Below are 11874 nucleotides of genomic sequence, written 5' to 3'. Positions count from 1 at the left end.
CGTTCCTGAGTCCAACCCCCACATTGGGTGTAAAGATTACTTAAAAATAAATAAACTTAAAAAAAAGAAAAGAGGGATGCCTGGATTGCTCAGTCAGTTAAGCATCTGCCTTTGGTTCCAGTCATGACCCTAAGGTCCTGGGATCAAGTCCCACCATGGGCTTCTTGCTCAGCAGGGAGCCTGCATCTCTTTCTGCCTGCCTCTCCCCCTGTTTGTGCAATTGCTCTCTCTCTCTCTCTCTCTGTCTCTGAGAAATAAACAAATAAAATCTTTAAAGAAAAGAAAAAAGTGAGCTTCAGATATCCATTGAAAAGGAGGGATGCATCATCCAGAAATACATAAAAAGGTAATATATCATTACTAGGTTTTATCACACATAAATATATTATAACAGTACATTCATGAGGCATAGGAGTAAAAATAGTCATGAGTTATTTTTGATGGTACTTTAAAATTTTTCATCTACATGTATACATGATATAGATCCACATATTTTTTTAGTCTTCATTCAGCTTTGAAATTAAATATAAACAACATATAAGAAATACCTTTTTTTTTAAGATTCTATTTATTTATTTGACAGAGAGAGAGAGACAACAAGAGAAGGAACACAAGCAGGGGGAGTGGGAGAGAGAGAAGCAGGCTTCCTGCCAAGCAAGAAGCCTGATGCAGGGCTTGATCCCAGGACTGTGGGATAAGACATGAGATGCTTAACCACTGAGCCACTCCAGCGCCCCCAGATAAGAAATATCTTACACTATTACAATTATAAGGAATTTTATATAATAATGAAAAGTTTAGATTAGTATTTCCCAAACTGTTTTGCTTTATAGACCAGAAAAATATGCTAACCAAACATTGTTTGTATTGTTTGGTATTTGCTTATTAATTTTTACTTTGCCAGGTATGACATTTTTCTAAAGCAGGCTCCACGCCCAGCATGGAGCCCAGTGTGGGGCTTGAACTCACAATCCTGAAATCAAGACCTAAGCTGAGATCAGGAATCAGATGCTTAATCAACTGAGCCAACCAGGCACCCCAATTATGACATTTTAAAAGTCATAACAATCACCTATATCTCAGGGTTTCATTTTTAAAAGAGATATTTCTAAAGTTTTAATTCCAGTATAGTTTACATTCAGTATTATATTCGTTTCTGATGTACGGTATAGCAATTCAACAATTCTATACATTGCTCAGCACTCATCACGACAAGTGCACTCCTTAATCCCCATCACCTATTACACCCTTCCTCCTACCCTCTTACCCTCTGGTATCCACCAGTTTGTTCTCCATAATTAAGAGCCTGTTTCTTGGTTTCTCTCTCTCTCTCTCTCTTTTTTTCCCTTTGTTCATTTTTGTTGTTTCTTAAATTCCACTTATGAGTGAAATCTTTTGGTATTTGTCTATCTCTGACTTACTTCACTTAGCATTATACTCACTGGCTACATCTTTGTCATTGCAAACGGCAAGATTTCATTCTTTTCTATAGCCAAATAATATTCCATTTTCCATCTATATACCACATTTTCCATATCCATTCATCTATTGATGGGCATTTGGGCTGTTTCCATAATTTGGCCATGGTAAAGAATGATGCAACAAATACAGGGATGCATGAATCTCTTTGGATTAGAATTTTGTCTTTTGGTATCTACCACTTTTGGGTATCTACCCAATAGTGCAATTGCTGGATTGTAGGGTAGCTCTATTTTCAACTTTTTGAGGAAACTTCATACTGTTTTCCACAGTAGCAATAGCAGCTTATATTCCCACCACCAGTGCATGAAGGTTCCTTTTTCTCCATATCTTATTGTTTCTTTTGTTTTTTTTTGTTTGTTTTTGTTTTCTTTGTAATTCTGACAGGTGTAAGGTGATATCTCATTGTAGTTTTATTTGCATTTCCATGATGGTAAATGATGTTGAGAGTCTTTTCATGTGTGTGTTGGCCATATGTATGTCTTCTTTAGAGAAATGTCTGTTCATGTCTTTTGCCCATTTCTTGACTGGATTTTTGTGTTTTTTGATGTTGAGTTGTATAAGTTCCTTATAAAGTTTGGATACTAACCCTTTATCAGATATGTCATTTGCAAATATCTTCTCCCATTCAGTAGGTTGCCTTTTAGTTTTGTTGTTTCCTTCTCTGTGCAGAAGCTTTTTATTTTGATGAAAATTCAACAGCTTATTTTTGCTTTTATTTCTTTTGTCTCAGGAGACATATTTACAAAAATGTTGCTATGGCCAATGTCAGAGACATTTTTGCCTGTGCTCTCCTCTAGGATTTTTATGGTTCCAGGTCTCACCTTTAGGTCTTTAATCCATTTTGTGTTTATTTTAGTGTATGATTTAAAAAAAGGGACATTTTAACTTCAAAACTTTTCACAATAAAAGACTATCCTTTTAATTGCCCTTTATGATAATTTCACTTTGGTGCACTGATTTTTCTCATTTTTTTTCCTAATGGGTGAATACTTTGGCACAAATGGATAGTGGTTCACACTGTAGTATTTATTTCCTTGCATTTGACACTTCTCTTTCTATGAGTAGCTGGTTTATTAGCCAGGAACCAGGAGTGATGCAAGTGCTCACTGAAATATTCTTGTCCCCCCCCCCCAACAAAGTACTCTCCACCTTTGTAGATGATCTTCTTGGTCTTCCCCTGCCTTTGTCCATGTTTCTTGAGCCTTACCTTTTCCCAGAGACCCACCTCACATCTTTTATTCTATCTTTCATGATCTTCTCTTCAAGAGTTGCATTTCAGAGAGTCCCCACTCCAGTAAGTTTTGACTCCTTGTATTCACCTGTTTCCAACCTACAGTAGCAGTTTGCCCTATGTTGTCCCCCTTTTTAAAATTTTTATTTTTTAAAGATTTTATTTATTTATTTGACAGACAGAGATCACAAGTAGGCAGAGAGGCAGGCAGAGAGAGGGGAGGAAGCAGGCTCCCTGCTGAGCAGAGAGCCCGATGCAGGGCTTGATCCCAGGACCGTAGGATCATGACCTGAGCTGAAGGCAGAGGCTTTAACCCACTGAGCCACCCAGTGGCCCCGTGTTGTCCCCTTTTTTATGGATCCAAGAAGAGTTGTTGATTTTTTAGTCTGTTCAGCTTTTTACTTATTAGGAAGGAGTGGTGACTTCCAACCTTCTTACATGCAAAACTGGAAAAGTCCCACTCTCACAGATCTAGTACTAGTAATATGTGTCTTCTCCCTTTTTGTCTTGGTTGGCTTGGCTAGAGGTTGATCATTTTACCAATCTTTTCAAAGAATCAGCTTTTGGCACTGGTGATTCTATTGTTTACTTGTTTTCAATTGCATTGAATTCTGGTCTGTTTTTATTATTTCTTTTCTGCTTCCTTTGGGGTAGAAGCTTAGATTATAGATTTTAGATTTTTCTTTATTTCTAATATATATAGTTCATACTATAAATTTTCTTTCATCCCACAAATTTTGGTAAGTTATATTTACATTTTTATTTTGTTTAAAATTTCTCTTGGGACTTCCTCTTTAACACGTGTTATTTAGAAATGTGTTATTTAATGCCAAAATATTTTAGTTATTTTTTAAATTGATTTCAAATTTAATTCCACTGTGGCCTGAGAGGACACTTTGTATGATTTTTATTCTTTTAAATTGGTTGAGGTCTGTTTTATGGTTCAATACATAGCCTATCTTAGTGAATGTTCCATGTGAGTTTGAAAAGAATATGTATTCTGCTATTGTTAGAGAAGCAGTCTCTAGTGGGTTTAGAAATAAACCCAAACCCGTGTGGTCAATTTTAACAAGAGTGCAAAGTCAATTTAATGAGGAAAGAATAGTCTTTTCAACAAATAGGGCAGAGAAAAGAATGATGTTAGAGCCCTGACTTATACCATACATAAAAATTAACTCAAAATGGATCAATGAGCTGAATGTACAAGCTAAATTATAAAACATCTAGAAGAAAACATAGGGGTAAATCTTCATTACCTTGGATTTGGCAATGAATTCTTAGATATGATACCAAAAGCACAAACAACAGAAGAATAAACAGTGAAATTTTACTTCATTAAAATAAAAAGCATTTGTGGGGTCCAAGAACTTTATTAAGAAATTTGAAAGACAACTCAGAATGGGAAAATGTACTTGCAAATCATATTTCAAATAGAAACTTATACATTGAGTATGTAAAGAACTCTCAAAACTTAATAACAAGATAAATAACCCAACTTTTAAAATGGGAAAAGGACTTGAATAGACATTTATCTAAAGAAGATGTACACATGACTGGTAAGCACATGAAAAGAGGCATTGACATCATTAGTCATTAGTAAAATGCAAATAAAAACCACAATGAGATGCTACTTCACATCATTAGGATGGTTATAATTTAAAAAAAGGCAAGTAATAACAAGTGTCAGCCAGGATGTGAAGAAATTGGAACCCTCATAATTTACCTATGGGGAATGTAAAATGCTGCAGCTGGTTTGGAAAACAGTCTGGCAATTCTTCAAAAAGTTCAACATCGAGTTACCATATGACCTAGCATTTCCCTTCCTAGGTATACACCCAGCAGAAATGAAAACAATATGACTGCAGAGAAACTTGCACATGAATGTTCATAAAAGCATTATTCATAATAGTTGAAAGGTGAAAACAATCTAAATGTCCATCAATTGATGGATGAAAAAAGAGAAGTTGGCCTATCCATACAGTGAAAAATTATTCAGCCATAAAAAGGAACAAAATACTGATATAAGGTATGACATGGATGAATCTTGAAAACATGATAAGTGAGGAAAGCCACATACTGTACGATTCCATTTATATGAAATGTTCAGAACAGGCAAATGCATAGAAACAGAAAACAGATTTGTGGTTTCCTGGAGTTGGAAGGAGGAGAGATGGGGCACTGACTGCTAATGGGTACAGAATTTCTCTTTGGGAATGACAAAAATGTTCTGGAATTAGATCATTGCAATAGTTGCACAGCTTTGTGAGTATACTCTGAAATTAAATTTATTTTTACTTTGAAAGGATGATTTTATGGTATGTGAATTATAAAAATAAAATTTTTAGTTAAGAGAATATACCTCTGGTAGTTCCATGTGCCATATGGTGATGCTCACATGTATGGGACATGTGGTTTCTCTGAACTGTGTATTTGAGTCAGATTGTATTTCAACAACCACATCCCAACAAGTGTCTCTTAGAATGTTTTAGGAGGGTAGCAGGAAGAGATTAAAAAGAGCACAAGGAAATTTTTTGGAGTGAGGCATATGTTCATTATCTTGATTGTGGTAGTTGTTTCAATGGATATATACTCATTCTGAAACAACATTTTATACTTTAAGTATTTATAGTTTATTGTCCACCAGTTATACCTCAGTAATGCTGTTGAGGAAAAACTAATGCTGTGAGGGGAAAGAAAGAAGAAATTGTCTACCACAGAGGAGACACTGAACAATCAAGTCCAACAAAATTACTCAGCTTGTTGATGTTACGGAGACTTTGTCACTGGTCACTCCATCTGGTGTGATGAGTGTCTTAGTTAGTTCCAGCTGCTATAACAAATTACCACAGGCTGAGTAGCTTAAACAACAAAAATTTACTTCTTACAGTTCTGGAAGCTGGAAGTCCAGGATCAAGGCACTTGCATACCCAGTGTCTGGTGAGACACTTGTCTCTTGTCAGAACTTCACATCAGGGAGAGAGAGAGAGACATCCCTCACATGTCTTTTCTTTTGAGGGCACTAATCCCATTGGTAAAGGCTCCAACCTTATCACCTCATTGACTGTCAGAAGCCCCACCTCCAAATATCATTACACTGGGGACTAGGCTTCAACATATGAATGTTGAGGATACGGTCAATCCGTAGCAATGGAATCTGAACAAGAGTGCCCCTTGTGGAAGCCTCTTACACAAGTTGGTGCAGCCACTTTGGAAAACAGTGTGGAGATTCCTTAAGAAATTAAAAATAGAGCTTCCCTATGACCCTGCAATTGCACTATTGGGTATTTACCCCAAAGATACAGATGTAGTGAAAAGAAGGGCCATCTGTACCCCAATGTTCATAGCAGCAATGGCCACAGTTGCCCAAAAGTGGAAAGAACCAAGATGCCCTTCAACATACGAATGGATAAAGAAGATATGGCCCATATATACAATGGAGCATTATGCCTCCATCAGAAAGGATGAATACCCAACTTTTGTATCAACATGGATGGGACTGGAGAAGTCTATGCTGAGTGAAATAAGTCAAGCAGAGAGAGTCAATTATCATATGGTTTCACTTATTTGTGGAGCATAAGGAATAATATGGAAGACATTAGGAGAAGGAAATGAAAAGCTAATTGGGGTAAATCAGAGGGGGAGATGAAGCATGAGAGACTATGGGCTCTGAGAAATAAACTGAGGTTTTCGAAGGGGAGGGAGGTAGGAGGATGGGTGAACCTGGTGGTGGGTATTAAGGAGGGCACATATTGCATGGAGCACTGGGTGTAGTGCATAAACAATGAATCTTGGAACACTGAAAAAATAAAGTTAAAACAAAAAGAGAGTGCCCTTGTTCATACAGGATTTACTGTATAGATTTATAAAATATATTTCTTTTTGAGGGTCCTAGACCAAAATATTCCAAAACCATTTGTTTAATATCTGAAATTATTGTGCAAACATACTAACAAGGTGACATCAAATTTTTCCTACATCCGACCTTAACAATTTTACTGTGTTAGTCTTAAACAATTAAATATGTATAACAATATTAGACTTTGTTCCATAGCCAGTCATATCTACAGAAATACAACCCACAGAAGAACTTTTGATTTGAAAAGCCCTCCTATTTTTCTTTAAAACATTTAAATTTATTAAATATGTAAATAAAAATTTAAATATATTTAAATATATACTTAAATATTTTATATTTTTAAATTTCTTTAAGACATCATTTTAAGGTCTGAAATTTGCAATTTACCTAAAATTTAGCTTGGCTTGGGGGTGAAGGGGGCTTGATATAGCACTTACTTCTTATTATATCACCATGTCTGTAAAAAAATACGGCTCTGTGGAAAAATGATGCCAACTATTGATTGGTTTATTAATTCAGCTATATTATTTGCCTTTTTTTTGTGGTGTAAATATTTTATATTAACAAAAATAATTTTAAATGCTATCCTCATAATTCTAAAGCTTTAGCTTCATTTAATTCATGAACACCTGAAGATGTAATAAAGGGGGTCATTAGGTTCTTGAATGGAGAAATGGTTTTGTTTTTTAGTCTTGATGCATTTTGATGAAAAAAATGTTCTTACAATGACTTCTTGTTTCCATGAGGTAGAGAGTGGGTCTTTAGTGCTTGGAGCCAATGGAGCTACAACTTAGACCATAGAATGCATTGCTTTGAGTACACAGGTGTTATCAGAGCAAAATCCTATCATGGAAAGATCCATTGGGAGTGGAGTGTTGCGAAAGTCCAATCAAATAAGCACCACCCTCGATCGAGGAAGTCGTGCTGTGGATGGGAAATGATAAAGGAGTGGGCACTCAGAAGCTAAAAGGGAAGCTGGGGACTTCTAGTCTCAAATGTGGGCCCCCAAATGTGTCCACAGTGTGAGTAATCATAAAATCAAGACAGCTGTGGGTCATGCAAGGAGAAGATGGTCCCTTTGGGTCCTCTGACAGAGAACATACTTTGGTCCCCTTGAAAATGGGTTGGCATGGGGGTGAAATGGACAACCACACTTAAAAGGAAAACTAAATATTTCTCCTAAGATCCACACCCCCCTGAAAAGACACTCTTAACCATAATGAATATATAAAGAATCATCAGCCACTCTTGAATACTCAACAAGCATCCTCCCTCCTCCTCCCTCCTACTCACTCCTCTAAATAAGAAGGTATGCACAGACACAGTGAGCTTTTTGGAGACATTGGAGAATTCACAAGATGCTTTATTTTCTGACACACATGCTTTCAACCTATTTGGAAAATGTTCTACTTTGAGCAATGTTTCTTACTCTGAAATACACCAAATAATTTTTAATAAAATAAAAACTACTAAGTATCTTGTGCTCATTTTGGCAGCACATAGGCTAAAACTGGAACGATCCAGAGAAGATTAGCATGATCTCTGTGCAAGAAAGACATGCAAACCTATTCAGTATATAGTTAAATGTGCTTTGTTTAAATTTAAAGGAAATTTATAGATCTTAGAATATTTTATTTTGGATGGTATCATGAGTTGAAGTTGATAACGTCATGATGGTATCTTGTGATGAGTTGAACACAAGATGCTATTTTCATTCAAGCGAATGGGGTCATACGCACATGGCATGTTTTTACTCACATACTAACTACATGCTGCATGAGACCCACTCCCGCTGTGGGTAACTGACTTTAGAGTCTTACTTTTAGATCGCTAATTTAAGAAGCTTCTTCTTACTTTTGAATGTTGATAGTTTCATGTTATTTCAGAGGTATTCCCCTGAAAAAATTTCCATCCTTATTTTTAGAGTTTCTTATTATGGAAAATTTAAAATATATGCAAACGCAAACAGACTAGTATGATGAACCCAAGTCACCCGTATTCAACAATTATCAGCTCAAGGTGAACTTTGTTTTATCTATTCCCTCACCTACTTCTGGCCCTCTAGTATTATTTAGAATCAAATCTTGACATCTTATAATTTCAGGCATAAATATTTCAATATGTAACTCTAAAAGACAAGGATTCAGATTCTTATGTAGGTATGTATGTATTTAATTAATTTAGTAATCTCTATTCCCAATGTGAGGGTATAACTCATGACTACAAGATTAAGAATCTTCGGACTGACCCAACCAGGCACCCTGACAAGGATTCTTTTTCTTTTTTTTTTTTTTTCAAAGATTTTATTTATTTGAAAGAGAGAAACACAGTGAGGAGGGAACACAAGCAGAGGGAGTGGGAGAGGGAGAAGCAGGCTTCCCACCAAGTAGGGAGCCAGATGCGGGGCTCGATCCCAGGACCCTGGGGTCATGACCTGAGCTGAAGGCAGATGCTTAACAACTGAGCCACCCAGGTGCCCAAGGATTCTTTTTCATTTTTTATTTTATTTTTAAAAGATTTTATTTTTAAGTAATCTCTATACCCAATGTTGTGTTCAAGCCCACAACCCTGAGATCAAGAGTTACATGCCCCCTCGACTAAACCACCCAGGCTTCCCAAGGGTTCTTTTTAAAAATAAAACAAAACCATAGTTCCATTTTGCACTTCAAAATGAACAATATTTTATCATTTTGAACATAGTCAACGGATTATATTATAGTCAGTGATTCAAACCAAATCAGTTTTTGAGGAATGCTCTCATTTTTGTACTGTAAGTAAGACAATGTGGTCTGCCTTCCCGTCTACAGAAGGAAGGGATTTGAGTTAAAACAAGGATAGAGATAGGCAAAGGGAAATGTGATCGTACCTGGTTGATACCTGGATTAGTGAGGGCTCTGACTGCAGGTCAGAGCTGGAATAAATGGTAAAAGGACCCTTTATTTCAATGATACTGGAGTATCTGATGGAACCAAGGTGCAGGAAGTCATCAGGGGCCTGGAAAGGATCTGAACTGGGAAATGGGGTGGAGTCCCCTCAGGGGAACCCTCTCCATCATACAACTCTCCTCTCTCTCACCTATATTTCATTCCTCATGTGTAGGAAAAAGCTATGCTTAAGCCCCCAAATTTTCTCTACTTCTCTGTAAAAGAAACCAGCCAATGCTGGGATGAGAATATTTTAGTTATAATTGCAAGTTTCCAGGAAAAGGGGCTCTGATCAGGTCAGTTTGGGTTACATGTTCACTCTTGGTCTGGTCAGCAGTGACTGAGGGAACGGGTCACATGTCACAAACATGGCTGTCAAAGTTTACCCATTTGGTTTGGTGAGGAGTCAGAATCTCCCAGAGAAAGCTAAGGGCCATTGCTCATGGTCTGGGTTGTTGCCAAGGAAGACTGAGAGCAGGAGCATCTCTGGAGCTAAGGAGTCAATGGTGCATGACCATGTGTAGGGTCTCAGACAGGAGGGCATTCCTCTTTCCCCATGCAATAGTGGACAGATGTCCTCACTAGGGAAGGGATTCCATTCGGGGATGGGTTGTCAAGTTGTCAAGTTCAGCCAACTCTGTGCTTCTTTCCCTGAGGGTTTTAGAACACAGACTCCCCTGCAAGTTTTTCTCCAGGTCCCAAAGTGAGAACCACCCTACAGGCCAGTGAGTGAGCTAGGATTAGTCTGCCTCTAATTGTCTTGTCCCATGGCAGGTGGGGGCTGTGGGGTTGCAAGAGAAAACCCTTTAAAACTAGGTCCCCTATCCACCACAGGACCTAAAAGCAAGGCTAAGAGGCAGGAAAAGATGAAGGCACAGTACAATATGTAGAGATGAGACAAAGTTAGAGGTTGGAAAAGAATCAAAGACTAAATTCAGCCGAAGTGCTCGAGGCAAGGCCTGACTAGGTGTGTTCATCTTCACTGGGCCCTCCTTATTCTTAACTCCTTATTCTTTCTCTCTTTCCTTCCTTCCTTGCTTCCTCCCTCTCTCCTTTCATTTCCTTTTTCTACTACTATCCTGCTCACTTTCCTTCCCTCTTTTTCTCCTTCTTTATTCAATGTTCCTCCATCTGTGTTTTGAAGACCATCAGCACAAATCACTTCAGAGGCTCCTTCAAGATTCAGATTCTAGACCTGGTTCCCAGACATTCAATCTGGCAGCCTTGGGGCCTGGCCTGGGAATCTGCCTTTTTCACAAGTCAGGAGATTTTGATACACACCCAAGTTGGAGCACCACTTGCTATGGGCAGAAACATTAGTCAGGTTGACCCCAGAATATTCCATTCATTCCTGTGCCTTTAAACAAGATGAATTTTCCTAATATAATTTCCCTACATTTCTGTGGTGATGGAGATGTGTGTAGGCAGCATACTGCAGTTGTTAGCAGAGGCATTTAAGTCTACACCCTAAATACCTCTCCTCCTGCCCCAGGAGCTGCCCTAACAGCTGCCTGGTTCAAGAAAAGCTCCTGAAGCTCTCCTGGGCTGCCAGTCATGCCACCATCTCCCCAGATTAGGGAAGTGGTTTGTTTGCTTCCCTCGATTCAATAATGTATTCACACTCTTGAACATGGCATTGGTACTGTGAGTTGGCTAACAAAATAATAATTCTGTTTACATAGAAATTGTAAATTCTAATTTTTGAAATGTCACCAGCCTGGTTTGATATAACGGTATCTAGATTTGTATGTCAAAATGCTCTTACTAGAAGAGGGTCTCCAGTGTGGAAAGTATCATAGCTACCCTGGGCTTACAGATGAGTCAACCTGGGTGTATAAGGTCATCTTGGGCTGGTCCTGAAAGAACTGTTTCTTTTCAGTTCTTATTTTCAGAAACAGCTTTATGCTCAGTCTTTTGGCTAAGATCTAGCATCTGTTCTTATCAGTTTAATATCTGATACGTCCTTCATCTGAGGACAATATGTTAAATGGGTTTTAGGAGCAGGGAGATGGGGTAGGAACTTGCTCTGTCTACTCCATGCATTGAGCTGGAATTGCAGGGCCTCCAGAAACAGTGGATCCCCCTCCAGGGGCTTCAAACTTGTGATGGTGTTGGGGAGCCTGGCTGACACAGTGAGCAGAGCACGTGACTCTCCATCTTGAAGTCATGAGTTCGAGCCCCATGTTGGGTATGGAGCCTTCTTAAAAAATAATAATAGCGTGGTTCAGTCAGTTAAGTGTCTGCTCTTGGTTTTGGCTCAGGTTGTGATCTCAGGGTCATGAAATCGAGCACCGCATTAGGCGGTGCCTGAGATTTTCTCTCCCTCTCCTTCTGCCCATCCTGTTCATGCTCTCTGTCTCTTTCTAAGATAAATAAATAAA

The 11874-nt window shown here is 38.1% G+C and overlaps 2 non-coding genes across 2 annotated transcripts; both read left to right on the top strand.

The window, feature by feature from the left end:
• The first annotated feature begins 8049 nt into the window (after positions 1–8049).
• Positions 8050–8157, top strand: LOC116581594. The gene has a single exon (XR_004282124.1). It is a non-coding gene; the product is annotated as a U6 spliceosomal RNA (small nuclear RNA).
• Positions 8158–11391: 3234 nt separating this feature from the next.
• LOC116580940 lies at positions 11392–11577 on the top strand. Its single transcript, XR_004281837.1, has one exon. It is a non-coding gene; the product is annotated as a U2 spliceosomal RNA (small nuclear RNA).
• The last annotated feature ends 297 nt before the right edge of the window (positions 11578–11874 follow it).

Source organism: Mustela erminea, chromosome 1 (genome assembly GCF_009829155.1).
Source record: "Mustela erminea isolate mMusErm1 chromosome 1, mMusErm1.Pri, whole genome shotgun sequence".
NCBI classification, from domain to species: Eukaryota; Metazoa; Chordata; class Mammalia; order Carnivora; family Mustelidae; genus Mustela; species Mustela erminea.
This window is presented reverse-complemented; position numbering and strand designations above follow the sequence as displayed.